The sequence below is a fragment of the Hyla sarda genome, chromosome 2 (assembly GCF_029499605.1).
Source record: "Hyla sarda isolate aHylSar1 chromosome 2, aHylSar1.hap1, whole genome shotgun sequence".
Taxonomy (NCBI): domain Eukaryota; kingdom Metazoa; phylum Chordata; class Amphibia; order Anura; family Hylidae; genus Hyla; species Hyla sarda.
In genome coordinates, this window is record NC_079190.1 from 78762824 (window position 1) to 78775774 (window position 12951).

Sequence of the window (12951 nt, forward strand, 5' to 3'; positions counted from 1 at the left end):
AATGAAGTTGCACTGATTTCCTGGCTCCCCGGATTTGCCCATCCTCGGCCCAGACATTTCAGCATAGTTTACACTTCGGAATAGTCTTTAAAAAAAAATTAAAAAAAATAGGTGGGGCAGATGTGGTCGAGTAGTCACCGCTGGTGAGACATCAACGTCTGAAGAATCTATGAGCCAGGAAAAGTTGCACACACTAGCATCCGTTAAAATGCCCCCCACTACCCAAAAGCCACGTAGTGTAGCATCAGCTGCCAGACACCTGGCTGTAACAAGTGCGTATGGAGTCTACAGCGTCTTCTCTCTATCCAGCTGATTCTCGAAACCTTCTGAAACCAAATGTCTATTTGCATGCATTTCCCAAAATAGCTGGTGTGTATGCCGCCTAATGGGTTTTCCCTTTGAAAATATTAAGTAAATATTTTCCATCAGTGTGCAGGTTTTAATAAATGGAGGGAAACAAGAACATTCTGAGCTTAAAAGGGGGTACTCCAGTGAAGAAAAAAAATTATAATTTAAGCCAAATGCAGCCATACAATTAAACAGATTTGTAAATTACTTCTATCTAATCTTAATCCTTCCAGTACTTAGCTGCTGTATGCTCCAAAGTTCTTTTCTTTTTGAATTTCCTTTCTGTCTGACCAGAGTGCTCTCTGCTGACACCTCTGTCGGTAACAGGAACTTTTCAGAGGAGGTGCAAATCCCCATAGCAAATCTATTTGTGAATGGCCAGAGGCGTAAGCAGAGAGCACTGTAGTCAGACAGAAAAGAACTCCAGAAAGAAATACAACTTCCTCTGTAGCATACAGCAGCTGCTAAGTACTGGAAGGATTAATATTTTTAAATAGACGTAAGTTACAAATCTGTAACTTTCTGGCACCAGTTGATTTAAAAAAAATAATAATAATGTTTTGCGCCAAATTACCCCTTTAAAGGGAAACAAGATGGCCTGCTCAGAAACTAGTGGAAGCAATAGGCTGCAATAACTTAAAGCTGCAAAGACTAAAAGCTGAACAGAGCTTCACTGAAAGAAGCACAGACTGAAAGCTGCATAGAGCCTGAGGTCTTCTATTCATCACAGCACTGCAACCATGTGAGGGCGGAAGTGGTCCCTCAGCAGGCTTCAGTGATGTCATGCCTGCTGGGAAACGCCCACTTTCTTCTGCTGGGAGATTGCACTAAGTGAGCAATAATAAAAGGTAAGATACACAGCTTTTTAAAGCTCTGAAATGTTTTCTAAGGTTTGGGAGTGGGTTTTAGGAGTAGTTAGGGAACATAGCCTGCGCTAGTTTAGAAAAGTTTATTTAGTGACAGGTGTGTAGTTTTGCATCATCTGGAGGTCCGCAGGTTGGAGACCACTGCTCTATAGGATGTATGGAAGTGGAGATAAAGCATAAGCAATACCGTTGTATTTACTCTAGGGTGAGCAGATGATTTCCATACTCCAGTGGTGGGACCCCCAAAGACCAGCATTTTATCCCCTTACCCTGTTCAAATCGTACAAACCAGCGAACTAAATGTTTGGTCTGTTTCACAGAAGTCTTTTTTCTATCCTTTAAATGACGCACATTCACCCTCCCCAATGGTAGCAAAATCTGCAGCAGGATTCTGCAGCAAATCCGCCTGCATGAACAGACCCTAAGAGACTGTTCAAACGTACAGTAATCTGCACAAATTCGATGCTGCAGATTTTAATGTAAACTAAATGACTGAACACAGCATCAAATCTGCGCAGGATATTGTATATGTGAATAGACCCTTAGGGTGCGTTCACACTGAGGAATTCACGAGGAATCATTTCGGTCAGGAACTTGTTGCTTTCCTTCATTTTATCCATCAAGTAGAATTTCCATGCGGAAATGAAGAGCAATGAAGGAGGAGGCTATTTAATTCTACTTTTCTGAATTCCGCTCGAAAACGATGTCGGGCAGAATTTTTTTTTACCATTGACTTCTATTGGATTCTGCTCGCGGATTCCACTTGAAGAATGAACATGTTCCTTCTTCCAGCGGAAAGGAATTCAGCATCGGAATTCTGCTAGCGGAATTTCTGCAGTGTGAACAGGACAGCGGAAAATATTAAAGTCAATGGGCAGAGGAGATGAGCATTAATTGGAGCGGAGAATTCAAGAGGAATTACTCGAGTAAATTCCTCTTGAATTACTCAGTGTGAACAGGCCCTTAAAGGGTTATTCCACTGGCCAGCGACCGGAACTAAATGTTCCGAACGCTGAATTCGCGCTGCGGGGGTCGACCACAATCCCCCATAGACTTGCATTGAGGGGTGTGGCAACGACTTCGCGAGGGGTGTGTCCAACCGCCGCACGCGTGAAAAACAGCGGTCAGAACATTTAATTCCGAATGCTGGCAAGTGGAGTACCCCTTTAAAAAGGAAGAACTTCACAGACTTACTTCCAGATGAGGACGGCCATCATCAGCCGGTTTAAACAATTGTTCAACGTTAAAGGGGTACTCCGCTGGAAATTATTATTATTATTATTTTTTAAATCAATAAATCAAGTGGTGCCAGAAAGTTGAACAGATTTGTAAATTACATCTATTAAAAAATCGTAATCCTTCCAGTACTTATCAGATGCTGTATGATCCACAAAAAGTTATTTTCTTTTTTAATTTCCTTTCTGTCTGACCACAGTGCTCTCTGCTGACACCTCTGTCCATTTTAGGAACTGTCCAGAGTAGGAGCAAATCCCCACAGAAAACCTATCCTGCTCTGGACAGTTCCTAAAATGGACAGAGGTGTCAGCAGAGAGCACTGTGGTCAGACAGAAAAGAAATTCAAAAAGAAAAACTTCCTGTGGATCATAACAGCAGCTGATAAGTAAAGGAAGGATTAAGATTTTTTAATAGAAGTAATTTACAAATCTGTTTAACTTTCTGGCACCAGTTGATTTAAAAAAAATTATACTTTTTTTCAGTGGAGTACCCCTTTAAATTTCATCTGTCAAACATTCATTTTGGTAGAAGTCGCCTGTTATCAACTATGAGGCAATATGTATGGGCACTTATAGGCTGTGTTCATACACTATGGGGGAGATTTATCAAAACCTGTACAGAGGAAAAGTTGCTGAGTTGCCCATAGCAACCAATCAGCTCGCTTCTTTCATTTTTGAAAAGGCCTCTGAAAAATGAAAGAAGCTATTTGATTGGTTGCTATGGGCAACTCAGCAACTTTTCCTCTGGACAGGTTATGACAAATCTCCCCCGTATTTTTTGGGGCTGTAATTTTACCTCAGTTTGAACCCTCAGTTTTTCGTCTTTTCCTGAGCATAAACCATTTGAGACATATATAAAGCAAGCTGCGGCCCAAAACATCGCCCATTACATGCCAGAGAAACCGCTATTTTTGAAGCCGTAAAACAGTGTAAACAAACACCAATTTTACTATAGAATTCATTAGGACTAAGACAAAACAATATATGAGAACACAAGCGTGTGGTTACACTGAAGCATGGGGTAGAGAAAAGTGTTCCCGCTGAGCCCAATCCTCGCCTCTCCCATATTCTGGAGACAACATTTCCTCCGGATCCCTGCGGCCTCCCTAGGCCATTTACACCCAGAACAAGAACCGGAGTGACAACAATCAAATCATCCGCACAAATAGGAGAAGCGTCAGTCACAATAGATATCTTCACTTATCTCCGCAACATCTACCGCGCTCCCTAAATACATGAAGGGATTCCTCGCGCACGGATACAGCCCTTAAAGGGGTATTCCAGGAAAAAACTTTTCATATATATCAACTGGCTCCAGAAACAGATTTGTAAATTACTTCTATTAAAAAAATCTTAATCCTTTCAGTACTTATGAGATTCTGAAGTTAAGGTTGTTCTTTTCTGTCTAAGTGCTCTCTGATGACACGTGTCTCGGGAAACGCCAGTTTAGAAGAGGTTTGCTATGGGGATTTGCTTCTAAACTGGGCGGTTCCCGAGACACGTGTCAGAGAGAACTTCGAAAAGAACAACCTTAACTTCAGAAGCTCATAAGTACTGAAAAGATTAAGATTTTTTTAATAGAAGAAATTTACAAATCTGTTTAACTTTCTGGAGCCAGTTGATATATAAAAAGTTTTTTCCTGGAATACCCCTTGAATGATACATTATATAGGAACGAGAGGGTCGCGATCACTGGAGCACTCACCCAGGTCACATGGGTCTAACTGTGTTTCCCAACCAGGGTGCCTCCAGCTGCTGCAAAACTACAACTCCTTCGGATGTCCAGGCCTGCTGGGAGTTGTAGTTTTGAAGCAGCTGGAGGCACCCTGGTTGGGAAACACTGGTCTAACTCCACATCCATCCTACCATAGCGAGTTTAATAAATCCCACCCATTTATATTCTGTAGTGCTGCACGAAGAGCACTTTACAGCGGTTTTCCCACACTTATGGTTCTCCAGCTGTTGCAAAACTACAACTCTCATCATGCCCAGACAGCAGGAGAGCAAGATACAGGTTGGGGGAACACTGACTCAGGGTCGACAGCTGGGACAACCACCAGACAATCTGAATTTTGGAGCCAATTTTATGGCAGCACGGTGGTTACCGGAATGTGACCAGACCTACTGAACAGGACGTAACCTGCCTGGGGGGGGGGGGTGGGGGTGGACCTGGGGGTCTCCAGCTGTGCAGAGTTTCAACCTTTGGCAGTTATAATGGGGGGTCATAGCTCTGCAACAAATGGGAAGACACAGATGCTTAAAGGGGTACTCCGCTGCTAGACATTTTATCCCCTATCCTAGTGTTTCCTAACCAGTGTGCCTCAAGCTGTTGCAAAACTACAATTCCCAGCATGCCCAGACAGCCAAAGGCTGTCCGGACATGCTGGGAGTTGTAGTTTTGCAACAGCTCAAGGCACGCTGGATGGGAAACACTGGATGTCTGATCTCCTGCAGCAGCGGTCATGCCATCACAGCCACACCCCTCGTTCCCCGGCTGAGTACCCCTTTAACAGTGACCTAAAGCATCCCTGGCTGAAGGCTGTCAGTACATGAAGAGAGTTGTAGTTTTGCAACAGCTGGAGACCTAGATCAGCATGATAGGAGTTGTAGCTTAATCAACACTGCCTGAAGGCTGCCAGGGCATGATGGGAGTTGTAGTCCTGCAGAGGCTGGAGGACCAAGAGCATCAATTACAGGCAATAATATAGAAGGCTGCCAGGGCATGATGGGAGTTGTAGTTTTCTAACAGCTGGAGAGAGCCTCAGGATGGCAGAGCAGTAACCTACATCCTCACTGGCGATGACTTTCTATGCTTACAGGCTGTCAGGGGATGATGGGAGTTGTAGATTTAAAGAAGCTGGAAAGTGACAGTTTGGGGACTTAGATAATTACTGGCTAATGATGACCTAGGTCGCTAACCGGTGTCATGATGGGAGTTGTGGTCGCTAACCGGTGTCATGATGGGAGTTGTGGTCGCTAACCAGTGTCATGATGGGAGTTGTGGTCGCTAACCGGTGTCATGATGGGAGTTGTGGTCGCTAACCGGTGTCATGATGGGAGTTGTGGTCGCTAACCGGTGTCATGATGGGAGTTGTGGTCGCTAACCGGTGTCATGATGGGAGTTGTGGTCGCTAACCGGTGTCATGATGGGAGTTGTGGTCGCTAACCGGTGTCATGATGGGAGTTGTGGTCGCTAACCGGTGTCATGATGGGAGTTGTGGTCGCTAACCGGTGTCATGATGGGAGTTGTGGTCGCTAACCGGTGTCATGATGGGAGTTGTGGTCGCTAACCGGTGTCATGATGGGAGTTGTGGTCGCTAACCGGTGTCATGATGGGAGTTGTGGTCGCTAACCGGTGTCATGATGGGAGTTGTGGTCGCTAACCGGTGTCATGATGGGAGTTGTGGTCGCTAACCGGTGTCATGATGGGAGTTGTGGTCGCTAACCGGTGTCATGATGGGAGTTGTGGTCGCTAACCGGTGTCATGATGGGAGTTGTGGTCGCTAACCGGTGTCATGATGGGAGTTGTGGTCGCTAACCGGTGTCATGATGGGAGTTGTGGTCGCTAACCTGGTGTCATGATGGGAGTTGTGGTCGCTAACCTGGTGTCATGATGGGAGTTGTGGTCGCTAACCGGTGTCATGATGGGAGTTGTGGTTGCTAACCGGTGTCATGATGGGAGTTGTGGTTGCTAACCGGTGGAAAGAGCCCGATAGTATCCGTAGCGGGGCCCCCGGCGGTGCAGGCTCCAGCTGCCTCTATCCAGCTCCTCTCCTGACACCACAGCGCCCCCCTCTGGCACAGGCTCCCGCCAGCCGTGCGCACCGTCCTGCCCTGCAGCATCCCGTGCCCCCACACGTCCCCCGTGCAGCAGCCTGCACAATGGTCCCGGTGTACGGCCCGGTCCCCGGCCCTGTTCCTGCCGCACGGTCCAGGCCATAGCAACGCGCACGACTGAAATCCCGTGATTACCCCGGGAGCAGAGAGCGGCTTCCCTCCCCGCCTGCCCGGTGCACACATACCGTAAACCTCCTGCAGGATGCTGCACCGACACGACGAACCGAGACTCCGGTGCCTGGTCCTCTGGAGCGGCCGAGCTGGAGGATTCTCTAACTAGGGGGGGAGCCAAGGGCGGGGCCTTAGCAGGGAGTGGGCGGGGAATATGCGAGCGACCAATCAGAAGGCCGCATTCCGATGCGCGCACAGGGGGCGTGGTCGAAGAGCGAGAAAAGAAAAAATCATCGTAGTCCCACGGGCAAATTTGAAAGAAAAGATGGGATTGGACCCTGTGTCCGGAAATGTACGAAGGTTTCCGAGTGGAGACGGAGGGTGACGGAAATGACCGAGGGAGCGGGGTCAATTCCAGAGAGTAATATGAGGAGACAGGACATTTTCAGGTGCTCAAATCAGAGTCACCAGCCAGTAACTACAACACCCATCATACACTGATCTAATGCTAGGTCTCCAAACTGTGGGCCTCCAGCTGTTGCAAAACTACAACTCCCATCATGCCCTGACAGCCTTCTGGATTGTCACAGCCAGTGATGATCATATTTTTATTTTCAACGATTAAATGGGGACTCCCGTGGAAAACTGGTCCCAGAAAGTTAAACAGATTTGTAAATTACTTCTATTAAAAAATCTTAATCCTTCCAATACATTTTATGGGCTGTATACTACAGAGGAAATGCTTTTCTTTTTGGATTTCTCTGATGTCACGACCACAGTGCTCTCTGCTGACCTCTGCTGTCCATTTTAGGAACGCAGGCCTTTTTTGCACATCTGACCACTGTTACTTTAAGCATTAATAACTCTGGGATGCTTTTACTTTTCATTCTGACTCCGAGATTGTATTTTCATGACATATTCTACTTTATGTTAGTGGTAAAATTTTGTTGATACTTGAATCCTTTGTTGGTGAAAAATTCCAAAATTTGATGAAAAATGTTTGCATTTAGCATTTTTTTTTACTTTGAAACTCTCTACTTATAAGGAAAATGAATATTCCAAATAAATTATATATTGATTCACATATACAATATGTCTACTTTATGTTTGCATCATAAAGTTGACATGTTTTTACTTTTGGAAGACACCAGAGGGCTTCAAAGTTCAGCAGCAATTTCCAAAGTATTCAAAATGACATTCAGTAAGTGTGTTAACCCTTTAGGTGTTTCACAGGAATAGCAGCAAAGTGAAGGAGAAAATTCAAAATTTTCATTTTTTACACTCGCATGTTTTTGTAGACCGAGCTTTTGAATTTTTACAAGGGGTAAAAGGAGAAAAATCTTTTCATTAAAGTTGGACGTGTAAATAGAAAAAAAAATTTCACTTAGTGTACGTTCCCACAGGGCATATACGTATTTGAAGCTGTGCAAAATGTACGGCAGCAGCAGAAAATACGCTGCGTATTCCTTGCTCACTATATACACACAGAGCTTTCCGGCGGCAGCGCTATGTGTGAAGTGAGTTTTGGAGGCGGGGCCGTGTGCCGTAGTGTCTGTGATGCGTGGCCCCGCCTCCAAAACTCACTGCACACATAGGGCTGCCGCCGGAAAGCTCTGTGTGTGTATAGTGAGCAAGGGATACGCAGCGTATTTCCCGCTGCTGCCGTAAATTTTGTGCAGCGGCAAATACGCTGCGTATACGCCCTGTGGGAACGCACCCTAAAATGCATTTTTTCCCCCCCCCATAATAGGAGAAAATGTCCCCAAAATGTGTAACCCCATCACTTCTGAGTATGGAAATACCCCATGTGTGGACGTCAAGTGCTCTGCTGGCGAACGACAATGCTCACATTTGGCTTTTGGAAAGCAAATTTTGCTTAAATGGTTTTTGGGGGCATGTCCCATTTAGGAAGCCCCTATGGTGCCAGAAAGGCAAAAAAAAAAAACACATGGTATACTATTTTGGAAACTACACCCCGCAAGGAACGTAACAAGGGGTACAGTGAGCCTTAATACCCCACAGGTGTTTGACCACTTTTAGTTAAAGTTGGATGTGTAAATTAATATATATTTTTTTCACTAAAATGCTGTTTTTTCCCCCCAAATTGTACATTTCTACAAGGGGTAATAGGAGAAAATGCCCACCAAAATTTGTAACCCCATTTCTTCTGAGTATGGAAATACCCCATGTGTGGACGTCAAGTGCTCTGCTGGCGAACGACAATGCTCACATTTGGCTTTTGGAAAGCAAATTTTGCTTAAATTGTTTTTGGGGGCATGTCACATTTAGGAAGCCCCTATGGTGCCAGAAAGGCAAAAAAAAAACAAAAAAAAAAAACACATGGCATACTATTTTGGAAACTACACCCCGCAAGGAACGTAACAAGGGGTACAGTGAGCCTTAATACCCCACAGGTGTTTGACCACTTTTAGTTAAAGTTGGATGTGTAAATTAATATATATTTTTTTTCACTAAAATGCTGGTTTTTCCCCCAAATTGTACATTTCTACAAGGGGTAATAGGAGAAAATGGCCACCAAAATTTGTAACCCCATTTCTTCTGAGTATGGAAATACCCCATGTGTGGACGTCAAGTGCTCTGCTGGCGAACGACAATGCTCAGAAGAGGAGGAGCAACATTGAGATTATGGAGAGAGAATTTGGTTGGAGAAGAAGTCAGGGGCCTTGTGCATTTAAAAAGCCCCCCCTGTTTTGCCAGAACAGTGGACCCCCTCCCCACATGTGACCCCCCCCCCCCTCACAGAATTTAATAAGGGGTGCAGTGAGTATTTAAACCCCACTGGCGTTTGACAGATCTTTGGAACAGTGGGCTGTGCAAATTAAAAATTAAATTTTTCATTTTCACGGACCACTGTTCCAAAAATCTGTCAGACATCTGTGGGGGGGGTAAATGCTCACTGCATGCCTTATTACATTCCATGAGGGGTGTAGTTTCCAAAATGGGGTCACATTTGGGTATTAATTTTTTTGCGTTTATGTCAGAACCGCTGTAAAATCAACCGCCCCTGTGCAAATCACCAATTTAGGCCTCAAATGTACATAGTGCGCTCTCACTCCTGAGTCTTGTTTTGTGTGCCCGCAGAGCATTTTACGCCCACATATGGGGTATTCCGAAATTGCGTTACAAATTTGGGGGGTCTTTTTTTCCTTTTACCTCTTGTGAAAATAAAAAGTATGGGACAACACCAGCATGTTAGTGTAAAAAAAATTTTTTTTTTTTAAACTAACCGGTTGATGTAGACCCCAACTTTTCCTTTTCATAAGTGGTAAAAGGAGAAAAAGCCCCCCAAAATTTGTAGGGCAATTTCTCCCGAGTACGGAAATACCCCATATGTGGCCCTAAACTGTTTCCTTGAAGTAGGACAGGGCTCCACAGGGTGCCTCCAGCTGTTGCTAAACTCCCAGCATGCCTGGACAGTCAGTGGCTGTCCAGAAATGCTGGGAGTTGTTGTTTTGCAACAGCTGGAGGCTCCGTTTTGGAAACACTGCCGTATGATGTTTTATGTGGAGCGGGGGGGATTGGAAACAAACGCAGTTTTGTAACTTTTGGTGATTTCGTTTTTACGCAGTGCAACAGAGCTGATCTTTGTATTCTGTGGATCAATACAATTAACCTCTTATGGATGCCGCCTGCTTTAGATTCTCAGATAGTTTGTCACATATTGTACTTTATATCAGTGGTACATTTTTGTTCATACATGTAGTATTTATTAAAAGAAAGAAAAATTGCTTTCTTTGTGGCGTTCACTAGCCCGGATTTACTAAGAGTGTCGGTTTATTTTCAGTGTGTTATTTGTTTCCCCGACTATTTTTTCTCACACTTATTTATCAATATTTCGCACATGTCGAGAAAATTCTGTTTCATGATATAAAATTCTGTTGCACGGAGAAAAGAAAAGTGTCGCACAGGAAAAATAAAGCATAAAGCAAATAAATAGAGCAAAGTAACTCTGCACCAGGACATAACTTTACATTCATGGTCATTAATTGGTTAATAAACAAAAAGTAAATAAAAAATAAAGGAAATGAAAGTCATGATAAAAAAAAAGGAGAGAGAAATAAAAAAAATTAAAAACTAATTAAAAAAATGAAAAATGTTATATAAAAAGCTACTAAGGGGACAAAGTAACAGGATTTTCCAAAAATCCACACTTTTTAACAGATTCCCCAAACCTCAAGGCAGTCGGGTTTTCAAGTTCAGTAATTACCGTATATACTCGAGTATAAGCCGACCCGAGTATAAGCCGAGACCCCTAATTTCAACCCAAAATCCCAGGAAAAGTTATTGACTCGAGTATAAGCCTAGGGTGGGAAATACATCATCCCCCCCTGTCATCATCCAGACCCGTCATTAACATCCTCATCATCATCACCGCCTGTCATCATCCAGACCCTCATCATCATCACCTGTCATCATCCCCTTGTCATCATCCCACACATCCCCCCTTCATCATCCCTTTGTCATCATCCCCACCCCCCTTCATCATCCCCTTGTCATCATCCCCACCCCCCTTCATCATCCCCTTGTCATCATCCCCACCACCCTTCATCATCCCCCCCCCTTCATCATCCTCTTGTCATCATCCCACACCCCCCCTTCATTATCCTCTTCTCATCATCCGCCCTCAGTGGTCTTCAACCTGCGGACCTCCAGAGGTTTCAAAACTACAACTCCCAGCAAGCCCGGGCAGCCATCGGCTGTCCGGGCTTGCTGGGAGTTGTAGTTTTGAAACCTCCGGAGGTCCGCAGGTTGAAGACCACTGCGGCCTTCGACATCATCCAGCCCCCTCTCACCCCCCTTTAGTTCTGTACAGTACTCACCTCCGCTCGGCGCTGGTCCGGTGCTGCAGGGCTGTCCGGAGAGGAGGTGGTCCGGTGGGATAGTGGTTCCGGGCTGCTATCTTCACCGGGGGCGCCTCTTCTCCGCACTTCCGGCCCGGAATACAGGCGTTTCCTTGACAATGATGCAGAAGTACGTTGGCAATGAACGTACCTCTGCGTCGTTGTCAAGGCAACGTGACTATTCTGGGGCCGGGCCCGAAGCGCTTAGAAGAGGCCTCCCCGGTGAAGATAGCAGCCCGGAACCACTATCCCACCAGACCACCTCCTCTCCGGAGAGCCCTGCAGCACCGGACCAGCGCCGAGCGGAGGTGAGTACTGTACAGAACTAAAGGGGGTGAGAGGGGGCTGGATGATGTCGAAGGCCGCAGTGGTCTTCAACCTGCGGACCTCCGGAGGTTTCAAAACTACAACTCCCAGCAAGCCCGGACAGCCGATGGCTGCCCGGGCTTGCTGGGAGTTGTAGTTTTGAAACCTCTGGAGGTCCGCAGGTTGAAGACCACTGCGGGTGGAGAGTTCACTCGAGTATAAGCCGAGGGGGGTGTTTTCAGCACGAAAAATCGTGCTGAAAAACTCGGCTTATACTCGAGTATATACAGTAACAATTTTTCAGGTGGGTTTTAGAATACAACTGTCGGGTTTTCAGGAAAATGTCAGGTTTTCAAGAAAATGTTGGGAACACACCCCTAATTATGCAAACCCTTTGTTGGGTTAAAAAAATACTCAGAGTAATTGGAAAACCGTCGGGTTTTTAACAGTAAAATGTGTCACATAACCCGATAAAAAGAGTCGGGATCACGTTAGTAAATCAGGGCTACGGTGCGTTAAAAAAGATGTTATCTTTATTCTGTGGGTCAGGTACAATTATGGCGATAGCCAATTTATATACCTTTTTTGTGCTGGGATATTCTGGCAGCCATACCTTTTACATTTTTTGCTGGACCGTATTGTGTGAGGGCATATCTTCTTCGGGTCGAGCTGTACTTTTTATTGGTAGAATTTTAGTGATTTGCATTTTTATTCCACTTTTTAAGCCAAAAAAGACAATTCTTGCTTATGTTGTTTAGGTTTTGTCACAGCATTGATTTTGCAGGATAAATAACATTATTGTTTTATAGTACGTAGCAATACCTATTATGTATAGTTTTTTTAATGGTGATATAAAAGGGCTTTAGGGTCACACGGAACAAATCCGTTGATGATGGACCCTGCAGGTGCCTCCAGCTGTGCTTGCTCATAGCGGCAATCCGCTGCTACAAGCAGACACACAGCGATCTGTGAGTCACCGCGCACACGCGCAGTGTACTCGCACACATTGGCTCCCTGAGCTAGGCCAAAAGCACCCACGATGTGGGCAAGTAAACTGCGCGTGTGCCCTGCGACTCACAGAACACTGCGTGTCTGCTCACAGCGGCAGATTGCTGCTACAGCTAGGGAAGTGCAGCTTGAGGTTAATTGGAAAGCACTAAATATCCAAATGCCTAGTGGAAATGATAATTGAAAAAAGTGGGGTACAATCCTCAGGCGCTCACTAATGGGATATGTAGAAATGGGGAAGGGGAGATGGGGAAGGGAGAGAAGGAGTATAAGGCGAGTAGGAGAGGTGTTGTGTAGGGGAAGTAAGAAGGAAAGAAAGATGGCTACAATGCCAAGATAGGGGTTACCACCCATGTCATCTAGAATCACCTAAACCAC

The 12951-nt window shown here is 45.2% G+C and overlaps 1 protein-coding gene across 3 annotated transcripts in view; it reads right to left on the bottom strand.

The window, feature by feature from the left end:
- The window catches only part of SPATS2 (spermatogenesis associated serine rich 2), a 100442-nt gene extending 93825 nt beyond the window's left edge, over nucleotides 1-6617 (bottom strand). The window contains exon 1 of one of the 3 annotated variants that reach the window (XM_056562202.1): nucleotides 6472-6617. The gene's annotated coding sequence lies outside the window, so the exon portion shown is untranslated. Of the gene's footprint in view, nucleotides 1-6114; nucleotides 6281-6471 lie in introns of those variants that run through there. The other 2 variants (XM_056562203.1, XM_056562204.1) reach the window with 2 other exon arrangements.
- Nucleotides 6618-12951: the final 6334 nt, after the last annotated feature.